General features: G+C 36.4%; 1 protein-coding gene across 6 annotated transcripts in view; it reads right to left on the bottom strand.

Moving 5' to 3' along the window:
* HIVEP1 (HIVEP zinc finger 1) overlaps nucleotides 1-27,242 on the bottom strand; it is a 248,786-nt gene that overhangs the window by 149,590 nt on the left and 71,954 nt on the right. For all 6 annotated transcript variants that reach the window (XM_074348113.1, XM_074348102.1, XM_074348106.1 and 3 more), the window contains 2 exons: nucleotides 22,215-22,330; nucleotides 993-1,064 (listed from right to left, as the gene is read on the bottom strand). The gene's annotated coding sequence lies outside the window, so the exon portion shown is untranslated. The remainder of the gene's footprint in view (nucleotides 1-992; nucleotides 1,065-22,214; nucleotides 22,331-27,242) is intronic.

The following is a 27,242-nucleotide window of genomic DNA, read 5'->3' as shown; positions in this document are numbered from 1 at the left end:
AACATTCATCCCTAGAATGTGTCACTGACTGGCAAGAAAAGCATATTCAAAGAACACACATTAGTGGTACTATTTGCTTTAAAGGTAATTGGGGTCTAAATTCTTCAAGTTATCCTACATTTTTTTTCTTTTTAGATTTGGTATGTATTATTCAATTATTGATTAAAACTTGTATAAAGTCATGCTAAAAATATTTTTTCATCTAAATTGCTTACTTTTTCTACCTCTTATTAAAATTTCAAATTAATAAGACAGTTGCTAGAATATTAATTTTTTGTAGTATATAAAACTTCTTTCATTAAATGTAAAAAATGTTTGCTCATGATGTGTACAAAATTAATAAAACAATTTTTGTATTTTTTATGCATTTTTAGTTAATTATTCCAAAAGCCAAACGTCAAAGTCCAATACATGCATGCACACTTTTAATAAATACCATGTTTTTATTATATTTCTCCCTTTATAATAACATCATTTTAGCTATACGTTGGACTGCAGTATTAGATATACAGATATAAAAATAGTGTATAGATTTATTCTTGCTTTTTAACTTGTAAAGCAGATAAATTGATCATATTGAATCCAGACAATTTTAACCTTAATCACTTTCAGTAAACTATATTACAACATGTGTTCCAAAATTTATCTTGCAGTAGTTTTTAAATAACATTCCTTGAAATAAGTATTAGCAAATTTACCTGAACTGAAAAATGCAATGTTTTTCTGATGCAAGATAAATCTGATTTAGTTGATAGACTTGAAAATGAGGAATTGCTTTGCTAATTACATTTCATAGCAGACATTATCCATAAGTTGAATGCCCTATATCTACAGTTTTAAAAACATTAATAAAATACATATTTAAAGAATGTGGTAAGTTAAAGAACCTTATAAAAATTTTGCACTGGAAAAAGATTTTAAAATTAAAAAAACTGTTTTTCTCAACTCCTTATTTAAAAAATAAGTTTTTATTTGAAATATAACATACTTACAGAAAAAGTGCACAGGTTATGAATGTACAGTTCGATGAATTATCACCATGCACTCACCGGTGTATCTACCACCTGCATAAAAAAAAATAGAATATTACCAGCATCTCAGAAGCTTTCCTCATGCTTTTCTTAATCTACCAACACTTTTTCATATACTGTTTTGAACAAGTTACTACTAAGCAAAAACTAGACCCAAAATAAAAACAAACAACAGGAGGGAAAATAACTACAGGTGTGGTAGATTAGATTACTGGTTAGCAAACACTCGCTCCTCTACCTCACACATCCATGGTAGGAACGTTCATCCCACCCCACTGCAGCTGGGCTTGGTCACCGATTTTCTTTGGCCAGCGGAATATGGGCAGAGGGGCAGTATGCCAACTCTGAGCCTAGGGTTTAAGATGCACCACATGCTTCTTCTGACTGCTGGCATGAGGAGATCATGCCCACTGTGCCTTTATTCTGGATTCCAGAAGGAGACATGTGGAACCCACAGCCTGAACCAGAGTTGCCCCTGCTGACCTACATACTTGCCAGGGAGAGAAATAACTGCTTTTAGTTATATGCCACCGAGATTTTGTTGCTTACCCAGCAAAAGCTGACTAATATAATAATCACTTGGTAAATCTCAATAAAGCTTAAGTGAATGAACTCTAATGACTGGGTAACATATCCATTCTTTGCTTTAAAAAGAAATTGAAGAATGAATTAGAATTGTCAAAAGACACATTATTAAAAGTAATTTCATCAGTAGGTGACCTTTTGGCATATGATCCAGAAGTGGTTAAATAAATTGAGCAGCACTGCTCTAACAAAACCTCCATCCCTATCTGTTTATATGAACAAGGTTTCTCAGGGCTCACATTTGGAAACATGAAATACATGAGTAGAATTGATGTAAGCCCTGTCTCATTCAAATCATAAGTAATATTTACCCATGGATACACGAAAATAACCCAACCTCATTCAAGTCACCTAGAGTTTTTCCCAATAATCAAAAATTTTTATTTTAATGATTATTTATAGAGATCTGTAATATGGATAAGTTGTTTTGACCAATTATGTACTACTAACAATTGTAATGATAGCTGTATCCAAGAGGCAATTAACACTTAGAGCCTTATGTTCACAGGTAATTACAAAATTAAACACTCAATTTATATGCATATTTTTATTGTAGAAAATACTGGTGATTAACATAGAGCTTCAAAAATAAACATATATTAAAATAAATGTTCTATGGGAGGAAGCAGTGGAAGCAGAATAGAAATATAAGGAGACAAAGGATGAAGTACAATTTCCAATTGTTAAATAAGGTCCGATTCATATATATTTTTAATTGAAGTACAATTAATTTGCAATACTATGTTAGTTTCAAGTGTACGGCAAAGTGATTCAGCCATATATATATATATTTCAGATTATTTTCCATTATAGGTATACAACGTGTTTTCCATTATAGGTATACAAGATATTGAATACAGTTCCCTGTGCTATACAGTAGGATCTGTTGCTTGCCTGTTTTATGTATAGTTGATTTTATCTGTTAATCCCATATTCCTAATTTATCCCTCCCTCTCCCTTTCCTCTTTGGTAGCCTTTGTTTTCCATGTCTGTGAGTCTGTTTCTGTTTTATATAGAGAGTCATTTGTATTATTTTTTAGATTCCACATATAAATAATATATAATATTTGTCTTTCTCTATCTAACTTACTTCACTTAGTATGATATACCCTAGGTCCATTCATGTTGCTGTAAATGGTAAAAGTTCATTGTTTTTTTATGGCAGAGTAATATTCCATTGTATGTATACACCACATCTTCTTAAACCGATAGTCTGTTGATGGGCCCTTGGATTGTTTTCATATCTTGGCTGTTGTAAATAGTACTGCTATGAACACTGGGGTGCATATATCTTTTTTAATTAGTTTTCATCTTTTCTGAATATATGCTGAGGAGTGAGATTGCTGGATCATATGGTAGCTCTAGTTTTAGTTTTTTAAGGAACCTCCATATTGTTTTCCATAGTGGCTGCACCAATTTATATTCCCACCAACAGTGTAGGAGAGGTCCCTTTTCTCCATACCCTCTCCAGCATTTATTATTTTCAGAGTTCTTGATTATAACCATCTGACTTGTGTGAGGTGATACTTCATTTTGGTTTTGATTTGCATTTCTCTAATAATTAGTGATGTTGAGTATCTTTTCATGTGCTTATTGGCCATATGAATGTCTTTAGAGAAATGTCTATTTAGGTCTTCTGCCCATTTTTTGATTGAGTTGACTCAGATATTTTAAAAAATAGATGGTGATGGTTATCAAATTATTATGCTATTGAGATGCCACTGGATATAATGTGATTTAAGTTTCATTTTTAAAATGTCAATAATTTTAATATGGTTTTAAAAGTCAAATTCCACAAATCATATCTTTGCAAATTTATAAACTTTTAATGGAAACTATAAGATGTTGACCTAAAAATTAGTAAAGTACATGGGATTTCATTTCCTCTTAGAAGACATCTGAGACTTAAATTTGAGAACATTGATTTAAACTATTGGTGAGTTATGTATGTTTCCTTTATTAAGACAAGTATTCCAAATTTGGTGACCATTTCTGCCAAGGTAAAAGGCCATGAGTTTTATCAACTCAGAAGTCACTGAAAAAAATATTAGCACAATCTACCACTTGAAAGTAAAGATGATATTTTAACAAGGAAATAGAAAGTAACTGCTTTTGAAAGAAACTTCTGCTATGGAGAGAGCATTTTAAAGAATCAATGTCTGGAAATGTTTCTACCATTACATAATTTTGTTGCTGAAAATTTGTCACTTATAAAATTTCTTGTATATGCATACTTTCAAAACCTAGATACAAAATGACTTAACCTACTTTAAAAATATTCAAAATATATAGTCCCAGTGGTTTTAAAATTCATTTGTTAAAAATATAAAAATTCAACTTCTGATTATTTTAAAACTAATTGGCTTTAGGGAAGGTGAAAATTTCCTAATAGTTTATCAGTGTCTATATAATTGACTATAATGAATTAGACAAGATGAATATAATAATTTAGTAAGCTTGCCAATGATGCATCTGTTTTTTCCAATTTGGACCTATGTGTTTCTGTGAGGTATCCTCACACCATACACAAAAATAAACTCAAAATGACTTAAAGACTTAAATATAAGACAAGACACGATAAACCTCTTAGAAAAAAACATAGGCAAAACATTCTCTGACATAAATCTTAGCAGTGTTCTCCTAGGGCAGTCTACCCAGGCAATAGGAATAAAAACAAAAATAAACAAATGGGACCTAATTAAGCTTGTAAGATTTGCACAGCAAAGGAAACCATAAGCAAAACAAAACAACCACCTACGGAATGGGAGAAAATATTTGCAATTGATGCAACTGACAAAGGCTTAATCTCCAGAATATATAAACAGCTCATACAACGTAACAGAAAAAAACCCAATCCAAAAATGGGCAGAAGACCTAAGCAAGCAATTCTCCAATGAAGACAAACAAATGGCCAATAGGCACATGAAAAAATGCTCAATATCACTAATTATCAGAGAAATGCAAATCAAAACTACAATGAAGTATCACCTCACACCAGTCAGAATGGCCATCATTCAAAAGTCCACAAAAGATAAATGCTGGAGAGGGTGTGGAGAAAAAGGAACCCTCCTATACTGTTGGTGGGAATGTAGTTTGGTGCAGCCATGATAGAAGATAGTATGGAGATTCCTCAAAAAACTAAAAATAGACTTACCATATGATCCAACAATCCCACTCCTGGGCATATATCCAGAGAGAACTCTCATTCAAAAAGATATATGCACCCTAATGTTCATAGCAGCACTATATATAATAGCCGAGATATGGAAGCAATCTAAATGTCCATCGACAGATGACTAGATAAAGAAATTGTGGTACATTTATAGAATGGAATACTACTCAGCCATAAAAAGAATAAAATAATGCCATTTGCAGCAACAAGGATGGACCTGGAGTTTGTCATTCTAAGTGAAGTAATCCAGAAAGAGAAAGAAAAATACCATATGATATCACTCATATGTGGAATCTAAAACAAAAAAAAAAAAAAAAGAAAAGAAAAAAGAGGACACTAATGAACTCATCTACAAAACAGAAACAGACTCGCTGACATAGTAAACAATTTTATAGTTACCATGAGGAAGGGGATGAGAATGCATAAATTTGGGAGTTTGAGATTTGCAAAGGTTAACCACTATATATAAAAATAGATAAAAAACCAAACTTCTGTATAGGATAGGAAACTATATTTAATATCTTGTAATAACCTTTAATGAAAAAGAATATGACAATAAATATATATATGCATCACTGGGACATTATGCTGTACAATAGAAATTGACACATTATAACTGACTATATTTCAAATAAAAAAAAAAGGAATTAGAAACTATGGGTGGCACAACAAAATTAAACATTTGAAACCCTGACTTCCGGCTAGGACAAGAAAATTGTACCTGCATATGGATTATTATTTGTCTGTCTTTCTATTAAAAAAAAATCACCCTGAAAAAAAATCAAAATAAATTGAATTTAGAATAAAGACCTGTGATAACTGTATCAAAAAGTGTAATTCAAGATTTTTTTAAAAAAGCCTATTTAATCACACAACTTGTACTAAAATATTAAGCCTGTTTTTATGACAGTCTGGGTGGGAGGTGAGGGAAATGGGTTGTTGGTCCAAGAGTACAGACTGCCAGTCATAAGATGAATAAGCTGTAGGGATCTAATGGGCAGCATGGTGTTTACAGCAAATAATACTGCATCGTATCATGAAAGCTGCTAAGTGAGTAGATCTTAACTGTTTTCACCACAAAAAAGAAATGTAATTATATGATGTGATGGAGATGCTCCCTAATCATTTTGCAGTATGTAAGTGTGCTAAATTAATAAATTGTACACCTTAAGCTTAAACGACATCAACTATATCGATAAAGCTGGGAAAAAAGGAAACTATTTTAGAGGAGCATAAAGGTTTTTTAAAAAAATTCTATTATGAAGATAAAAATGTGAAAATTATTTTAAAATAGTTTTTTTCATTTTTATCTTATCCCTTAAATTTTTCTGCCACTGTTTGTTTTATAATGAAGGTAATCCATGAGTAAAGTGGTAAATATATACAATTCTTAAATAAGTAAATTGTGATGCTCACTCAAACATTTTTAATTGATAGGATGCATGGATAAAACATTGGGAGACACTTTTCTATAAAACTTTATGCAAGTGAGTTAGATTATCATGATGAAATAGGTTGTCAGCATGGAATATATAAATAACCAAAACTGGCTCAATATGTAGAAGATCCACCATGAATAAAATTGAAAAAGATGATAATTATCCCCCAAATTTGCCAAAACCAGATGATTTTATAGATGTTATTTTAGACTCTGAAATTATAGAGTTCTTTTGCAATTTAAAATATCCCAGAGAATAAAGAAAGATGGAAATCTTCCCAGATTATTTTAACCTTATACCAAAACCTGATAAAATTATCACAATGAAAGAAAACTACAGCTAAATTTCACTTATGATTATAGAGGAGAAAAAAATTCCAAATAAAATATCATCAATCCAGATGTATTAAAAGAACAACAAATTACTACCACAGTAGGGTTTATTCTTGGAATTAAGGATGGCTTTGCAAAAAATCTGTTAATGTAGTAGATACAAATGATAAAAATAAAAGGGTTATATCAAAAGATATCCTCCAAAAGTGCCCAAGTTAATTCAACATCCATTTTTTGATAAATTATTTAAGGAAACTAGAAAGAATATTCCTTCAACATTTCATATACATGCGTATATATTCACACATACACATATACAAACATACACACAGATACATAGATACTTCGATGGATCTCCTCTCTCTCTCTCAATATATCTGTTTCAGAAGCATTCCTATAGAAGTCATAAATACTTGATGTAAACAGTTAATTACTATTTTGTGATGCTGGAATCTTAGCCAATATGACAGAAAAGCTAAATGAATTGTAAAACTTTCAGATGTATGAGAGTATTAATGGTATCAATGTTTGCAGCAGGAAAATTCTTAAAATAAATTAAAAAATTCAGTAAAATGACCATTTACAAAACATACACACATATAAATTCCAAAACAGTTTTTCTATAATAACCATTGATAACCATGCAGAGAGCCCGTCATAACTGCAACAGGAGTAAGTTATCTAGACATATACTTAATAAGAAATACACAGGATCCACAAGAAAACATTTACAACATTTTCCAAGGGACACGGACAACTATACAACAATAATGCTGCCAGATAAGAAGACTCAATATTAAGATGTCAGTTTTTGCTAAATTAATTACAAGTTTATCAGAATTCTAATGAATGTCTTTTCATAACTCATAATGGAGTTATTTCAAAGTTCAAATTAGAAAAATAAATAAACTTCAATAACCAAGAAAATTTTGAAAACTAAGAATGAGATGAGATTTTCTCTCATATTTTTCAAAATAAATTATCAAAATATAATAATTAAAACAGTAGTACTGGAATAATAGAACAATGAACAAAACAAGAATTCTAGAATTCCAAGCATACTCAAGAATTTAATATATGTTAAAGTGACTTTTGTTAGCAATAAGAAAAAAATATGTATTATTTTAAAATGATGTTGAAACAACTGGTTAACAATCTGAAAAAAAGGCAAATTTCCCACTCTATACTCTAATGAAAAATAAATTCCTGATAGAGTAAAGATTTTGAATATATAAAATCATGTTTATAGTTAAGAAGAATTCTCAAAGTATGATACAGATGTTGTATCCAAGTTTTGTGAGGCCTAAGCTTAATCAATTTTAGAGTTTTCATTAAACAAAACAATGTAAAGATATAAATGCAAAATTAGAAAACAAAAATGAGTATCTGTTATGAACAAGAAAACAAAGTTGATAAATTATCACAGACATAAAATCTGGAAGAAAATAAGATTCTTATTAATTAACTGCTTGACACACTCTGTAACACTTTTCTCCTACATTTTTGGGCTGTATTGCTGCTTCATATGCCAATAATTTTTAAAATATCATTTTTGATAGATAAGAAAAGTTTCCTATGACTTTATGACTCATAATGGATAGTATCATGGAAGTTTTTAGTATTGTTGCCGAATTTGGGAAAATCTCTAACAAGTTTCTTTCATATATAACTTGGAAGACATTAGTTCATTTCAAGTTTTCTTCTGTAGAGTATAATCTTTTTTTTGTAGGTTGGGGGAGGTAGTTAAGTTTATTTATTTAAATATTTTTTTTAAAATGGAGGTACTGGGGATTGAACCCAGGACCTTGTGCATGCTAGGCATGCACTTTACCACTGTGCTACTCCCTCCCCCCTGTAAAGTATAATCTTAAAACACTTTTTGAATTGATTACGTTCATTTAATCACTTTATCTGATGGCACTGTGTTGTTGTATTATGTTATCGTCCTTGATGTTAGTATTTCCTGACAAAATAGCAAAAAACATAAATTTTTTTTCCAATTTGTTAATATTATTCACTTTTTCCCCTTAACTGGAAAATCAAACAATCCTAGGACTTATTCACTACTTCTTTCTTATAGTGAATTATCTTTTCAGAATTGAGTTTTTTAAATTACAATTTTCTTTTTAATGTCAGAATAATTTTTATTGATATTATATAGAAATAACACAATTTTATTATCAGACATTAAAAAATTACATATGCTGCATTATCAGTTTTTAATTATTCACACTCATTATCGAGAGAAGACTTCTGTCATGACCGGGCATTGCTGAGAACCAAGCCCTGTGCTTGTCATTTTACATGCGAGGATCTTCCACAGACTTGTTCCTGGTTCTGTACATTTCAAACATACTGTGCCTCTTCCTGGAAGCCCTTCCTACAGAGACACAGTAGCAGGAACTAAAACTATACTCAGAAATGAGAGCAAACCATACAAACACCTCCCACTGAACTCAATGTATCCTGAACTTAACTTTCCTTGGTTAAATGCACATAGTCTCTCTGACATAAAGTTCAGTGTATGTAATGGAGAGGAAGTGAGAGAGAAAAGAGACTGAATATGATTAAAACATTTGAGTTTTGAAAAGGCTTATTATGCCCACATTAACACATTATCAGGCTCCCTTCCAGAACTCTGAAAAGGACTTATAGGCAAGTAAGGAGCCTGGAGCTTAAAGCTTCATGGAAAAGCCTTCTCCATGACATAAAAGCAAGACCTTGTAGAGAACAATATTTATCAGTTAAATAATACAAGCATTTTAAATAACTATGTCCAGTGTGTCATTCACAGTTATAAGGCAAATTTCAAATGGGGTAAATATTTGCCTTATATATGACAAATAATAATTCATATTATAATATATATTGACTATAGGTAATAGAATTCAGAAGAAAACACACCAATTAAAAAATGGACAACTACTTCACATAAGTTTTCAAAGTATCACACTTCTTCTCCAGGTCAATCATTTGATCATATCTATACTCATCTATCTGTCTTTCTAAACTAATGACAAACATAAGAATTTTAAAAGATCTTCTGGTACTATAATGGGTTACAATTATTTCATTAAAAAATAAAGAAGCACTAAGGTATATTGCCTTTAAAATTTTAAGTTCCTTTAGAAATTAATTTACTAATTTGGATTATTTTCCCCTAGCTTTTTTGAGGTATAAGGGACAAAATTTGAAAGTGTGCAATGTGATGATTTGACATATGTCTACATTGTGAAAGGATTCCCCTATTGAGTTAATTAATACATCATCACCTCACATACTTACTTTTTTTTTTTTTTTTGGTGAGTGCATTATTTCTTAAGCAACACATACAAAGTAATTGGCAAACCCTGTAGAATGATGCTTTAACTCATTATTCAAAAATGATGTGTAGAAAATGCTGAGTTTTCCATTAACCAGTTTGAAATAAGGAAAACCAGTTAACATATAGAAAACAACACACCAAATAGAACAGGAAATTGACAAAGTCACAGAGAATGAGTGACAGAAAATACTATTGAATGTGCAGAAAAAGAGTATCAGAGACCGAGAATTCAAGCAAGAAGAACAAGTGTACACCAACCAACTGGCGGCCGCGCCTTCCAGGCTCCGGCCAGGAGAGGTGTGTCTGACGGCAGAGGGAGGGCCTGGCCTAACCAACAAGGGCTGTTCTGCGACAGGTATGAAAAAGGTCCTCATACAAAAAAGGGCAGATTTTGGAAAAAGACAAGGCCTGAGCTGGGATAAATGGTGACACTGATAATTATTTTCTTTTTCCTTTCATCCATGTTTATTTCTTTTCCTGTTACTGGCTTGGTGTAAATCACCGATTCCCTCTCTCTGTTTCCTCTTTTTACTGTATATCCTTTGGTAGGGAGCACAGCTGCTGAAATTTAGGGAGTTGGGATATGCTTCTTTGATATTTCATTGTGCACCATCACTGGTCTGATAATGCTGGTGATAATCATTTTATCCCACAGTGGGTAGACATGCCCAGTTATCCTTATTTAATTCAATGAGTTCTGTCCCATTCCACAAACGCTTATTGAGTCTATGAAGTGTCAGGGCCCTTACTGGTTTCCGGGGACACACAGAGCAGGTCTCCCTATCCACGTGAGGGCCACACACAATAACCTCAATCCTGCACGATGAGAACTACAATGGAGACGTCTCATCAATGATACAACGACTCGGATGAGGGAAGTGAGACTACTTTCTGAACGGCCCTAGTTGAGCTGAGTGGTAAAAGAATAAGGCACCACACGTCCACTAGGAGGGAGAAAGGCACACAGGAAGTGGAAAATGGACGTGGATGATCATCGTGCACGCAGGGAATGTTCTGGTGTGGATGAAACAAAAAACAAACCATGTGAGCTGGTCTCACAGTCATCTGGAGTGACTATCCTCTTAACTCCTACAGAAACCAATGGCAAAGGGCACACTGAAGCCACTTTCAGAGAAACAGTGGGGTCCAGAGTACAGTGCTTCCTTCTCAGGGTAAAATTTCTTAAACCTGCTTTTTTTAAAATCTTGGTGGGAGAGGAACAAGGGAAAGAGGAAGAGTCTGTCATTTTCTATCCAAAACCTTCTGGGGCTTTTCTTTGCTTTCAGAACACAGCTCAGCCTCCTGAACACGGCTTACAAGTCCCTTCCAAATGTAAAACTAGGGTAGTTTCTATTTGCTATTTTTTTTCCCCGGATTTATTATGGCATAAGAATCATCATTTCAAGAACTTCTTGGCAGAAGCTAAGGTAGAAAAATAACTTTTATATCTGAACATGCTTGCCTTTAGTAAAAACATCAAATTCAGAAATAACATGCAATAGAAGTATGGTTTTCAGAAACCGAGACACTTGAAAACTTCAGACTCCTGAAGCAACTGAAATTGGGAAGGACCAGGACAAAACCTCCAGCCCACCTGAGGCTGAGCCCACACAACTCACAGCTTTCAGCTCACTCACTGAGCGGAGGCCAGAGCCCTGTTGCTATGACAGGTCCCCTGGAGCACTGCGGTTGATGGTGACATTGAGAAAACCTATTTGCACTGGCCTGTGTGTTTGCTTGGCGGCCAAGAAATGTCATTAAAAGTTTGGCCAGAAACAGGTCAAGAAAGAAATGACTCAGTAGAGAGCTGAAGAGATAAGTGGTTACTTAAGCCCTGGCAGCAACTTAAATGTGGTTGGAGGAGCAGTAAATAGACAGTACTCTGACCACAGAGGAGATGACAACCCTCGATGAAGACACAGAAGTCAGAACAGCTGCTTTGTACTCCAAGGGGACAAACAGCCTCCTGCACTGAACTACAGATACAGTGTCCTTTAGACATGAGTAATGTGTGAATGTGTGTGTGTGGTTGAAAGATTTCATTTCATTTTGTACAATAAGCCAAATGCCAAAAATGCACGGTAACATCAATGACTTTTTCGATTTTAGGACCAGTCTTGGGGCCACATAACCCACACTGTCTTCACTGTCATCAATAGCAACTCACAAATAAGCTCATTGTCCTCCCCTAAATCCCTGTTCCTTGTGGGACATTCCCTTTCCCATCTCAGCAGATGGTTCCGCCATCCACACAGAAACGTGGACCAGAAGCCCAGGAGTCATTCTGGATCTCTCCCTCTTTTGTACCTCCTACCCTCCAGATTATTTTTAACTTGTTTTCTGTATACATATTGTTATCTACTACCTTCCATAAAAAACGGACACTATGTCTTCTCCACTGGAGTGTAAGATCACTGAGAGCCTAATTCCTGTTTTTGCACGTGCAATGCATCACGCACTGCTCTAAACACAAAACAACAAATATTCTGTAAGCTGAAATAATATTTAAATACCTCCAAATGGGTTCATTATGTACCACACAACATATTTAAGCATTCGAACATTTTCACATTACTTTTTTTTTTATAAAGGTCAAGGATTTAAAATGTTAATCCTCAAAGATCAATAAAACTGGTCTCTACGTTTGACTCGCTCCCTAATGGCTGTGCAGAGCACACACAGGTCTACAAGACACTTTTCGGTGCTATAGTGAGCCCTCCTCTGCTACACTGCAGGGTGGATGTCCAAGTTCACTGGCGGATAACACCCCTCAATGTCATCTAAGCCTGCGGATGGTGCTCCTCAAGTTGGGATGCATTCAGACCATTCATGTTCTCAAACACATTCATTCCAATAATTACTCAGCACTACATGCAAGATGGCAAAAATTAATAACTCTTCAGATAAGTGCAGAGAGAATTGCTTCTAGATTTATACACCAAATTTCACCATTGTTTACTACAAGTAAATAATATTCCTTATGCTCAAGAATCTTGTACTCCAAAAATAGATAAGATGGATACACTTAGAGATAGAAAAGAATGTAGACAAACAAAATGAATACTCTGACTTCATCTCAACGGAAACATCCCAAACTAAATTAAGAAACGCCTAGCCTTCTTCTTTCTCAAAGCTTTTTTTGGTTGTTGTTGTTCTGCTATTGCTTGTTTTCATGGAAGGAAAGAGAATCATTTGTTTTGACTTTACCTTTTCATAATCCCATTCTTCCTCCATCATTCTGTTTTTCCTATTGTTGTCATGGAAGAAAGAGATTAAGGGAAATTTTGTCAGTGCAGTGAGGCTGTGGTAATTTTCCATCTAATTTTGACTTTTCTTTCATTATCACTTGGAACCATCCCCTGTTTTAATTTTCTTTGTCTTTGTTACATTGCTTATATTTCCCCCTTGAAACTAACTTATTTTGAGGACACAAAAGCCCAAAATTTCATTCTGGAATCACTTTATTGTATTTGGTTTGAGTAGCTGAGTCGCTTGTGAGTTTCTTGAGCCAAAGCATCTGCCCTCGCATCCGAAGTAAAGTTTTGGATGCCATGTTTCTGTGGGGTGAATTGCATGCGACTGCTTATTAAATAAGTGTTCAAGGGGGCATTTGCTTGATTGTTTATGACTGATTAACTTCTAATCAATCATTTAGACTAGAACCAGCTATTTAGGACTGTGACAAAATAGTGTTTTCAGCATTTTCTGGTGAGTTCAATGTGGTTATTTCTCTTTTGACGAAGTGAAATGTTTCTTTAATAAAGTCATTTTTTAACATGCATTTACTGTTTTATTTTCCCTTGAATGCTTGGTTTAGCTCAGTGGTAGTACACATAGGAAATAAATGGAGACCCATTGTATAACCACTTATGGTGCTCTTAGTACCAATGAACAGAAACCCACAGGTGGCTTCCTCAGAAAGAGAGGAAATGAGTTGCCTTTTAGATTTGCTCAGCTTGCATTTCATTTATTCTGTAAAGAGCCAACAATGACACATACTCTTCAGTTCCAATTTAATTTGTGCTGTTTGTGGTTTAAAATTTCACAGTGTCTGTTCTGTTTGCCAAGGCCTGTTGTACAAGGCTGGCAAGTTCCTTTTCCATTCCAGTACTTCCATACTCTGGTGGATTATCCGGAGTCATATTTGCCCAATGTTCCATTATCAAGGCTGTTCATCCCTTGATGCTCCAACAAACTTCTGGTCTGAGGATACAATTTCGCTAAAAACAACCACAGCAACGACAGACTGGGCAGTAGCTGGCTTGCAATTCCACTTTGCTGTTTGCTAAATGTCTTAGTTTGGGTTCTCTAGTCCAAGGAAGGAATGCAGTGGGAGGAGTAATTTATCCTCCTACCTCCAACCTTGGCCGATTGCATTTTCCCTTGGGGTGTTACATCTCCAGTATTCCCAGCTGCCCTGCATGCTGGCTACATAAGTTGGCATAGTGTGGGCAACCGAGAAAGTCTCGGGCAAAGCAGCTGAGAGATGCTGTCAGGAGCCCGGAACTGTCCACTGCAGATATAGGTGAGCTCAGCTACACTGAGGATAACCTTCCCTGCAAAAATCTTGGTGTTACGATGAATACTTGGAAGACACTGCAAAATTGGGTGTTAGCTTAACAAGGGTACTCATTTAAGAAATGTGTATCCTGCTTGGAAGAAAAAAGATAGAGATTCGGCAGAGAAGACTGTTGCATCCCTGGCAAATTACAGACGCTGGTGAGAAGCAGTGAGGTCTAGTGATTAAGCTCAGGGTCTGATCGCTTGGCTGTGAATGCTGACCTGAACACTTGTTCCCTGTATGACGCTGGGCCCATTGCCATCCTCTCTAGTTCTGCGTCTTCATCTGTATCATGGAACTAATCCTAGTATTTACCTCTCAGAGCTGTTGTGAGGACCAGCTGAGATCTCAAACATGAAGCTCTTAACACGGACCGCACGCTAGAGCGTATGTTAACCATTATCATGAAGACAAAATAAAGTCCTTGCTGCTTCTCAGATGAGGGAATGTACAGTTAAGGAACTGGTGTTAGGAACTAGTGTTATTACTTAATGTACATTGTTAGATAATCACACAAAGACAAAGACCCTGTGACTCTACTTATACGAGGAATCCAAAGCAGTCAAATTCATGGAAGCAGAAAGTAGAATGGAAGTTGCCAGGGGCTGGGGAGGGGGAGAAATGGAGAACTGTTGTTCAATGAATACAGAGTTTCTGATTTGCAAGGTGAAAAAGTTCTGGAGGTTGGTTGCACACCAGTGTGAATATATTTAACACTACTGAGCTGTACACTTAAAAGTGAATAAGATGATAAACTTTATATTATGCATTTTTAACCACAATTAAAAATAAAATATTTTTAAAAGCATCATGTTGATAAGCTCCATCATTCATCATTTAGATGTTGTATCAATCAAATGAACCCACAGCCTGCTGTAAGTGTTGCTCTTGTGTAGTGGTCACCCGCCTCATCACTGAAATCTGGAAGACATTTCAGAGCATCCTTATATTTAGAATCCATGTCCCCCAAAGTGCCACTTCATTTTTGGCACCCAAGGGAAGACCCTAGCCAGTAAGAGAGCTTTACTTCTTCCCAGAGAGATCGAAACCGTTGTTTTTAATATAAACACTGCCTTTAAACAGTAGGCTTCCAGTAGGGACAGGAAGATACAAGAAAAACACAATTCAGAGATTTCGCCAATCAACACAGATAACTGATTTTGGATCCATGGCGGGTAGATACAATTTTCTGATTGCAAATTCAAGAACGAGGAAAGCCAATTCTCTAAGAAGAAAGACCACTGTGAAAAATAAGATGATACCACAAAACCAACCAGCACAAAGTCCAGGAGTTGTATTCTCTGTAGTTTCAAGGTGAGAGGCCTCACGATACTCGGGAACGCTGACGTGCCTAAGAAAGCAGCACATTTCAGTCATGCCCTATTTACTAGTATGCTCACTCTCAAAGCATCTTCTATTAAGGTGCTTTGCAATTGGCAAAGTCACAAAGATATTACAGAAAGTGGCCTGAACAGTCTCTCAAAAGTGTCTCTGACATGGTAATACTGGGCATTGTCCCCTTTCCCCACATTCTGGTCCTTAGATTCAAAATCTACTTTCTTAATCACTCCAGTTCTTTTGAATCTAAGCACCAGACTCCGGTCCTCATCACGCCTCGACTTTATCATCTCGTAGGAGCTTCCTGGGTTGATCATTCAACTTCTCTGAAACTGACTTATGTTAATCAAATTTATAAATGACAGATACATAAATAAGACTTCCAATGTAATAAACTGTCTACAATCCAGACCCCAATTTCTGATACTAAGGGCAAAATATTAATCAAGGATTGCTGATGTAGGTGGAATTAGAAATATAAAAAGTGGGATAATTTTAAGAGAGACCTCATACAGACCAGGAGAAAAATCATCCTTGTCTCCCAGTGCTTTGCATATGTCTAAATGACTTAAATTTCTGCTTTAGCTGGCTGTATTAGATTAATACTAACAAATTAATCTCTATTGTAATATCCGGCTAAGCTCTAGTCAGGCCATCTTCTCTTTCAACACCTTTGCCAAAACAGGCTATATTGATAAGTTCCCAGCTTTCATAGTTACAGTCATACTCCTTCTCTGATTTCTTTGTAAGACTCTGTTTTTTGAGCTTGGATCTTGCCCAAACTCTCCAGTCATGTATTTACTGGAAATCTCTTGGCTTACTTTCACTGATACTATGCAGGCCAATTGGTCTACTTTCACTTTTGGAGGGGAACAAGTCCTTAAGATACCTCCCTTAAAGATTTTGAGACCATTTAAGACCATTCTCAAGTTTGTAAAGGCTTTCCCCCAGAGCAAGACAGCAAGGAAACTAGCATAGTCATAAATCAAGAGGGCTGTTTTACTGCCTTTGACTTTTCTGGTATTTAGCACAGTGCCTGAAGTACAGGAGGCATTCCATATGCTGAATGTGCCTTTATTGCTGCTACCATATTCACAGAGCTCACAAAATCTCTGTTCACATTAGTCCTGCTCTAGAATGAGTTCTAGAGCAAAGAGAGCATGATATCTCTAGCACCATGTACAGTGCCTGGTATGTAGTAGGTACTAAAGACATTTTTACCTATTCAAATTAATATAACTGTCATGGATTCAACGGTGCCTCTGTTAAACAAAGGAGGAGCCATCAGGAGATAGCAAGACAGGGTTATGCCAACTGAAGTCACATGACTTCTAATCCTAACTCTGTCACTCTTCCAGAGATGTGAGCAAAGATAAGTCATTTATCTCCACTGAGATGTCTCCATTTCTGCACTTGTAAAATTGAGATGATGGTACGTAATGCCATCAGGTAGTTGAGAAGAAAACGCATATACAAAAGAACCTGTGATGATACTGGGTAAGATGTAGAAACTCAATAATTGTAAGTTCCTTACTCTAACTTCCTGTGGTTTTCCTCAACTGTCCCGTGGTCCCCAATCTTTTCAGCCCTCCTGACCACTTGTCGTTGGGCTCTGTAAGCCAACTCAGTAGCTCTCAGCACTGGATCCCAATTAGGCAGGCTACCCTATTCTTGTTCCTCCTGTCTGGCCTTCATCCAGCCCCTCATCCTCCCTTACCTACTCTCAAAATATCAAATATGGAAGAGCTTTTGAAGTCAGATAGTCTTGTCTCCCTGTGATTGTGGGTGCTTCCCAAGCCCTAACTGCCCCTTCTACATACCTCGCTGATCCTGGTGGTAGCGAGTGTCTTGCTGTACCACTGCCACAGACCGGCACTCTCAGCTGCTACTACCTGTTGCCTAGAGGCTTCTCCTCTGGGCCCAATTCTAGCATAACCCAGTGGGAATGAAAAAGACCCTATAATTTCAGGATTTTATAAATATCTAAAGGTCTACTTCTTGATATGGAAAACTTAAAGATTTTCTATGTCATTTCAAAACATCTGATATCCAAGATAAAGGAAAAAATGCAAATTTACAGCATCCAATGTCATCATTTTGGGCTCTCATATCAACGCTGTTGGTAATAATCCACTTAAAGTAAGAAGGAGGTGAGCCTAATTCAAAAACTAAAGCAGAACTTCCAGACCTTACAAGGCTCCTGCATATGTATCTGCAGTGCTTTCCTTCCATAAAACTAAGCCTTAAACCAGTCCCACCCACCTCCCTCACCTCTCACAAACAGAACGTAGTATGCTTGGTCCAGATTGGGATTCAGAGTTCTAAGAACACTGGGGGAAGGAGAGGGTGGATCACTGCAGGCATGGGACTAGTCTAGTTCTTGTGTTAAAAGTGCAGAATCAAGGGTGATTCAAAGAGTAGCAACCTCCACATGAGAAATCAAAGCCCAAACACATAAAATGTCCATCTCGGAGCTACAGTAGAGGGCAGGTGTGTTAAATAAGACCACAGGGACTGGAGGTTTGGAGTAGAGGGCAAAAGGTGTAATCTGCCTTTCCCAGAGGCTTCAGGAATATTCTGCAGCTACTTTCTACAGGCTACCTACCTTGTCTGGAGGGGGGGTGGTATTCTATGGACTAATTGCCAAGTACCCACTGCCATCAGCCAATGGCATGTGTATATTTTCTACTGCTGTGTAACAAATTATCACAAACTTAGAGCCTTAACACAATACCCACTTATTAGCTCACAGTCAGTATAGCACAACTAGGTTCTCTGCTCAGGGTCTCAGAAGGTTGAAATCAAGGTCAGCCAGACTGAGTTCCCATCTGGAGGCTCTGGGTAAAAATCTGCTTCCAGGTTCATTCTTGGTGTTGACAGAAATAGTTTCTTGTGGTTATATAACTGAGGTCTCCATTTCCTTGCTGGCTGTCAGCTGGGGGGTCACACACAGTGCCAAAAGCTGCCTGCAGTTCTGAGAGATGGAGCCCCTCCATTTTCAAGCCAGAAACAGCGTGTCCATGGAATCTTTTTTGTGTTTTGATTCTCGGACTCTTCTTCTGAGACCAGCTAGAGAAAACTGTCCAAAAAGCTGCTTTTAAAGGGCTTGTGTGACTAGGTACGCACCACCTTGATAATCTCCCTTTGTGAAGTCAATTGTGCCTTTATCACATGACCTCATCATGGGCGTAAACTCCAACACCTTCACAGTTCCAGGGGTTACGTGGAGTACGCACACTGGGGAGGGAGGGAGAAATCTAGGGAACCATCTTGGAATTCTGCCTACCACAGCATCTCATGTGATTTGTTTCATCAGTAAGATGCTTTCAGCTGTTACTGACTAATGAGCCTGGGCTATATTATGCTAAACAATTATATAGATTTATTTACCAGTGGTAATTCACTTTGCTATTTTGAGTATGTGTTTTACCACAAAATCCCAGCTGTCACTGAGTGTATCTACTTCCTCTTGAGGGATTATGGGGGAGATCCAGGCCAGTGTATTAGCCAAGGAAACCAGAGTCAGGGGCTGGGTCTGAAAGAGCTGGAAATGGTGCAGGTCACACAACTCTAGGCAGCTTGTTGCTAAGGAGAGGAGTCCTACCAAAAGTTAGCATGGAGTACCGAAATCCAACCAGGAAACCGTAATCCAAGTGCCAATTCTGAAAGGCCAAAAAAGGACCAAATTTGAAATGAAGACCAAGTGCAGGAGCCTGGTGGCATGGAAATAGAATAGAAGCAGGTTAGAAACCAAACCACAGAGAGGGTCCTAGATGATTGCTTCAAAAATCCACTGGGGTATCTGCCTGGGAGAGTCAAGGTGAAAACATACGTGCCCTTTGCCTTCTCATGAAAGAAAAGGTCGCCTACAGAACAGATCTCTGAACACATCAACATAGGAGCATTTGAGGTTACCAAAGAATACATTCCACAACATTTACTTCTGCCTGCTCCGGCCCTGTAAAGGCAGCCAGCCCTTCTACAGCCTCACAGCAGTTGCCAAAACTTAGAGACAGCACATTTCTGCATGATGTTACTGCTCTTCACCACCGCTGAACCAGCTGAACTCCTCTGTGAAGACAACCCCTCTTCTCCTGCACTAAATCCCATCTGCTCTGCTCTGCTCTACTTCAGCAAGCCTCTCTACTCTCTCCTGCATCATCACTTCCCCTCTTCCACGGGGCTGCTCTGCTGTAATTCCTCCTGCCTAACTAAAGCTCCCTCTTTACCTCCTTTCTTATCTATGGCATCATTCGTTTGTTCTCATTCACAGCAAAACTCTTTTGAGTAATTATTACTTGCTGTCTTCCATTCCTTTATTCCAGTTCCCTCTTTACCCATTCAATCAAGCTTTCATCCCACAACCCCACTGAAACTCCTCCTTTCAAGGTCACCCGGGGACTCAGTGTTGCTAAATACAATGGTCCGTCTCTGGCCTCTTTCCATGATGTCTCAGCAGCATTTCACACTACAGGGCACTCCATCCTTAGCAGCTTTCCTCACTTCCTCTCCACAATTCCATACTCTCTTGTTTCTTCCTTCCACACTCCTGATTCCTCTGTCTTCTTCTCCTTTGCTGGTTCCTTCTCTTTCCCAGATCTTTTCCTGTTGGGGTATCCCAGGGCTCAGCCCTTGTCTCTGTCTTCTATTCACATTCACACTTCTGTTATCTCATCTGGTCTTTTGGCTTCATTCTCTGGACTCCTTCCAGCATATTTCCAGAGATGTGTTATAACAAATGCCTACCTGACATAACTACTTCGATGTCTAATAAAGACATCAAAATTAGCATATCTAAACATGGGTATGCTACTCTTGATCTTTGCTACAAAACCTGCTCCCTCTCAGCATTCCCATCAAAGTTGATAATAGACTCCATTTCTTCTTTCACTCCCTACATCTGATTGTTCAGAAAATATTTTTGGCTGTATCTGAAAAAGATACTCCAATTCTGACCACTTCTCACCACTTTCACAGCTACCACCAAAGCTGAGGTATCATCACTTCTTGCCTGAATTACTCAATAGCCTTCAAACTGATATCACTGTTTCTGCTTTTGCTCCCCTGTAGTCTTTTCCCAATCCAGCAGCTGGAGTGATCCTTTAAAAACTAGGCAGGCTCACATCTCCCCTATGTTCAAAACCCTGCAAAGACTTCATCAAATGCATTGAGAGAAATGCTGAGATATGGAAATGAAAAACATAAAACAAAGTTCCTATCTTCATGAAGCTTACCTACTTCAACAGTCACCATCTATCTCAACCAAGAAATTATCTAGTTCAGAGTTTCTCCACCTCAGCACTATGAACATTTTGGACTGGATAATTCTTTGTTGTGGAGGGCTGTCCTGTGAACTGTAGGACATTTAGTAGCACCTCTGGACTCTACTCACTAGGTGCCAGGAGTGGCCCCAAGTTGTGACAATCAAAAATGTCTTCACATCTAGAGAAGGAAAAGACAAACCACATATATATGGAGAAAATATTTGCAAAAGACATTTCTGATAAAAGCTATTATCCAAAATATGCAAAGAACACTTAAAATTCAACAATAAGAAAACAAACAATCCAATTTAAAAAATGGGCAAAAGACCTGAACAGACACTTCACCAAAGAAGATATACAGATGGCAAATACATGTATGAAAAGATGCCAGCACCATATTTCATTAGGAAATTACAAAATAAAATGACAATGCGATACCACTACACACCTATTAGAATGGCTAAAATTCAAAACAGTGACAACACCAAATGCTGGTGAGGATGTGGAGAAACAGGAACTCTCATTCATGGCTGATGGGAATGCAACATGATGTAGTCACTTTGGAAGATAGTTTGACATTTAAAAAACCCAAAAAACTAAATATACTCTTACCATTTGAGCCAGCAATCATGTTCCTTGGTATTTACTTACCTAAATGGATTGAAAACTTACGTACACACAAAAACCTACACATGGATGTTTATAGCAGCCTTATTCATAATTGAAAAAACTTGGAAGCAATTGAGATGGCCTTCATTAGGTAAATGGATAGATAAACTGTGATTCATCCAGACCATGAAATACCATTCAATGTAAAAAAATTAGCTATCAGGCCATTAAAAGACATGGAGGAAACTTAAATGAATATTACCAAGTGAAAGGAGCCAATGTAAAAAGGCTATATATATACTGGAGAATTCCAACTACATGACATTCTGGAAAAGGTAAAACTGTGGAGACAGTAAAAAGTTCAGTCATTGCTAGAGATTATGGAGAAGAAGGGTTATTACAAGGTACTGAATACAGTTCCCTATGATATATATATAGTATACTGCTCTACAGTAGGACCTTGTTGTTTATCTATTTTACATAGAATAGTTAGCATCAGGGCCATTGACCTAACATCTAACTTTTCATGTCAGGGGAGAAAAGTCTCAAGAGCCTCACCTTCCAGCAAGACCGAGCTGCTCCCTTTGATCCGTGGGTGTCCTCTGTGACCGAGCTCTGCGGTGCTGCCTTCTTTACAAACACCGAGGTCTGCAGTTAGTGGTTGACATGGAGCTCTGCAAGGAAGAGGGGAGATGGGAGGAAGAGACACTGACAATGGGGGATAATGGAAAGGTTTGCCTTTGGTACCACCGCACAATCTGATGTTTCCCTTAAACATTTTGTCAGGATAACTGGCAATTAGATAAACACCATATTACAGATACTGCAGTTGATGAAAGTTGGCAGATCTAAGGGAAACCAACTTCCAGCCCCAAACGTGGTCCACGAAAGAGACTGGCAAACTCGTAGCATCTAGCTTTTCAACAGGTGGCTAGGCACAAGTGTTCCTTGCACTGGGTCTGTGTTTACCTTAGGTGTGCAATCACCTGCTTAGTCATTCAACATATTTCTTCAGTACCTGGTATTTTGGGAGATTTATTCTAGGTCCTCAAAGGTCAGAGGAAACAGGAAAGAGAGTCTCTATCTTCATAAAGCTTCATTCTGGTGGGGGTGATGGGTAGAAAAGAAGTAAACTGAAAAAACACAATGATTGAAAATTGTAGTAGGTGCTGTAAGGGAATCAAAAGAGAGGCTGGGATAGGGGTATTTTAAAAGGGTGGTCAGGGAGGGTGTCTTCAACACACAAAATGAAATCTAGAAAACAGGAAAGGATTGTCCATGTGAGGGGTCGAGGAAGCATTCCAGGGAGAAGGAAGAGGATTAGAAAGGATCCAAGAGAGGAAGCAGCTGGTCACAGTGAAGGGTCTTGTGGAAATAAACAAAGACCAACCAAAAGACAACAAGCAAAGGCCATTTACCCGGAGCTCGCTATATAGCAAGGGCCTCAGCCATTGTCACTGATGTTTTGGCAGAGACACAAAGGCTCTCAGTTACTAACAAACCTTGGTTGTTTTGGTCTGACTATTGAGGGATTATTGTTTGCTTTCCTGGATCGGCTGTGACACCACGGTCTGACTTCCCAACAGTCTGACTTAGAGACAGCAGGCTGGCTTCCTGGGCTGGTTACTGCAGGCTGTGGGTCAGAGTTCTATTTTTATATATGGTCGGGCCACTGTCCATTTGTATACTCGGTCTCTCAATCTGAAAGCAGACTAGTGTACTGGGGAATCCAGAATGCTGGGGAAAGGGGCCTCTGATGAGATTGGAGAAGTTGCAGGGCCCAGATCACACAGAGCCTTGTATACTATGAGTAGGGGGCTGGATTTTTTTCCAGTGTAATGGAGAACCATTGAAAGGTTTTGAACAGAGAAGTGAGGTGACCGGATGTATGTTTTAAATGTAACACTTTTGCTGCTCTGTGCTTAATAGATTTGAGAGGGGGAAGTGCAGAGTACTGTTAGGAGGCTGTTGTAAGAATCCAGGCATAAGACAATGATGGCTTATTCTAAAGTAATGGTACCTCTGCAGCACAAGTAATCTGTGGCCAGGAATCTTTCTGGGCTGTAGTTACCATTTGGATATAATTTAGCAACCTCTCTGTCTTCTATAGAGAGTGATTGAGCTAAACAAGGATTGAGAATCAAGTTAACTCGGCAGTTATACTTTTTATTGTAAATTAATGAGTTGGCTTTGTAATGTACACATAAATCCATCATGTGTTTATTCAGTATAAGTCAACTGTTAATCATCATAAGTGCATTGACAAAATTGTTTCTGGGCCCAATAAGTGAGGAGCAGACATGGCAGCAACACTGAGTTCCTAACATACCATCTGGGTAGCCATGTGACCTCCCTAGAGGGCCTGTATCTATACCTGTATCATCATTTATATCTTTAAATCACATGAATAATAGTTATTCCTATTAATCTTCATCTTGCTTGGCATTTCCATCCCTTCAAAATGCTTCTGGACTTGATTATGCTGGTTTGTTTACTGATTCATTTATTGAACGCTTACTGCATGTCAAGTACTAGCCTAGACACGGGGAATACAGAAGTGAACAGACATAGTTCCCACCCTCTTTCAATCTGGGGGAGATGCATATATTTGAATGAGTATATAATTACACATTTCTGTAAGCACTATGAAGAACAAGATTAGAGACCAAAATGGTAGAGGTGGGGGTTATTTTAGACTATGTGGTCAGGGAAACGTCTGTTGGTAAATATTTTTTTCTTCTTTATTCATCGTAACATTTATTTCCATTAAATACAAGAAATGCATTCAAATAAGTAAGCTTGTTTTGCTGTTACTGTTCTAATTCAGTGACTCTTAAAAGTGAGGCTGTACTGGTCCCCAGAATACACTGTGTGAACAGCTAGGCTATTAACTATAACTGGGGAAATCCTTGACCCCTCTGTCTCCATCTCATCCTCAAAAATAAGGAAGCAAAAATACTCCTTCCAACAATTTACCTGACTCATAGCTCAATGAGTTATGTTTAGGAGGAAGTTATTCACATTCCCAAGCTTTACCAAGAAAATCTATTGCTTAGTTTAATCTTAGGAATACATATTTTTGGTTGAATATTCTACTTTTAGCTCATTTTCTTCTTTTAAGTGTGACCTTAAAAGTTGGACAAAATAACTGTATTTACATAGAGCTGCTCTAAAACATATGGAAGCTTATTTTTTCACTTTACATTTTTAGCTACATATGTTATAAATGAATATATTCTTAATGCAAAACTTCAAACCAAAAACTATATGAAACAAATACAGGTAAAATATGTAAGTTCTCTTTCAACTATATGTATGTGTACATATGTACACTATCATACTCTTATCAATTGATATGCAACCTAGCTTGGTACACATAAAATGTCTTAAAGATCCCCCCATGTTTATACATAAACATTACCTCATTCTTTTTAATAATTGGAAAGCATTTCAATGTCTGCAGGTACTATAATTTTTTAACCATTTCCCTTTTTAAGGATATTAAGATGGTTTTCAATGTTTTGCTATTATAGATAATTCAAATGTTCTTTTCTATACATGCTTCTTATGTACACATGTGAATATTTTTGATAGATTCATAGAAATTAAATTGTTGAGTCAAAAGATATGTGTATTTTACTAAAGCAATAGTCTATGTGAGCTCTTGACTTCACATCTAACTATCACCATTGGATATTAATAATCTTCAAACATATTGTCAATTTTGTAAAAGTAAACCATTATTGTTTAAATTTTTATTTATTTCTTTATTAAGGGGTTGAACATATATATTTGTCATTATCCTCTTTTTTTTTGGTGAATTGCCAGTCATAATCTTTCCCATTCTTCTATTGAGTTGTCTTTTTATTTATTGGAACCTGATATATTTTATATTCTAGTTTATCTTTTATATACATGTAAATGTTTTTCAGTCTGTTCCAATCCTTTAGTTTGTTTATCGTACCTCTCATCATGCAAGATTTTTAATTTAAATCTTTCAGATTTTTCCTTTATGGCATATAGATTTTCTATCCTGTATAGAAAGGTCTTTTCTCATATTTTATCTTAATATTTTTATAGATTAAAACATAGTTACATCCTGATTACACTGGAAATCTATTTTTTGTACATGAAGCTGGTTAGAGAACAAATTCTTATTTCTAAAATATGCATGCATTTAAATATTTGTTGAATGAATAAATGAACCTAATTTTTTCCCAAATGGATTCTAATTACCCTATGGCAATTATTGACTAGTTAACCTTTTCTTCACTAGATTAAAATATCACCAGTATCCTACACTAAATTCTCATGGATGGATGCATCTGTTTCTGGTCTTTATCATGTTCATTGATCTCTTCTTGTCCCATCACTTCTTATTACACCACTTTAATTACTATCGATTTAAAGTTTGTTTTTAGACTTGTTAAATTATTAAAATTTCTTTAGAGACCCTTGCTTATTTTATGTTTCAGATAAACTTTAGAATTAGCTTATGAATCCCCGTAAAATTCTGTTGGGATTTTTTTTTATTGGAAATATATAGAATTTATAGATTAGTTTGAAATATGTTTATTCTTTATTACTCTTGTATACCATCATTATAATTAGAGATGTTTGGTCCTAATTTCTGGAAAAATAAGAATTCTTGTCTTAATATCAGTTATTAAGAATTACTTAAAATAACTGGAAAAGTATCTATGTATGTATATGTGCGTGTGCGTGTCTATGTATCATGTATCATTAGATGTCTTTTAGCATGGTGCCTGGCACTGAGAAGTCATTCAATAAATATTGGTAAGAATGTCATTATCATTTAAAATCTGTAAACTATTACAGCTATATCATTTTTCTAGATTTTAAAATTAGAATAATTTCAGACTTACAAAAAATTTGCAAAGCATTCCTATACATCTTTGCCCAGCTTCTATAAACATCTTACACAGCCGTAGTATAATTACTAAAGGAGGGAATCAGCATTGACACAATACAATGAGTCACTTCACAAACATTATTCAAATATCAACAGTTTTTCCACTCATGTTAGTTTTTGGTCTAGGATTCAGTCCTGAAATCCACATGTCATTTAAATGTCTTGTCTCCTTACTTAATCTCCTTCAATCTGTGACATGTGACAATTTCTCAACTTTTGTTTCTCATGACCTTGACATTTTTGAAAGGCACTGGTCGTTTTTTTAGAATACCTCTTAATTTATATTCGTGTGATACTTTCTCAGGATTAGATTGGGATATTTGCATATCTTTGGTGAGAACGCAGAAGTGATTTATGCCCCCTCAATGAATCACATGAGGGGTACATGATGTTCATATATCTTATTACCGATGATGTTAACCTTCACCACATGATCATGGTGGTATTTGCTGCTTTCTCTGCTGCAAAATTGAGATTTTTCTCTTTTTAATAAATAATTATCTTGTTGGGAGATACTTTAAGGCTATGTAAATATTCATCTCAGTTTCTCATCATGATTTTGCTTGCTAATTTTAGCATTTTTCCATGGCTCTTGTGTTTGCCTAAGTGGTTGTTTTCTATCTATCTCATTTCCTTCATTTTATTAATTGGAA

This window comes from Camelus bactrianus, chromosome 20 (assembly GCF_048773025.1).
Source record: "Camelus bactrianus isolate YW-2024 breed Bactrian camel chromosome 20, ASM4877302v1, whole genome shotgun sequence".
NCBI lineage: Eukaryota > Metazoa > Chordata > Mammalia > Artiodactyla > Camelidae > Camelus > Camelus bactrianus.
This window is presented reverse-complemented; position numbering and strand designations above follow the sequence as displayed.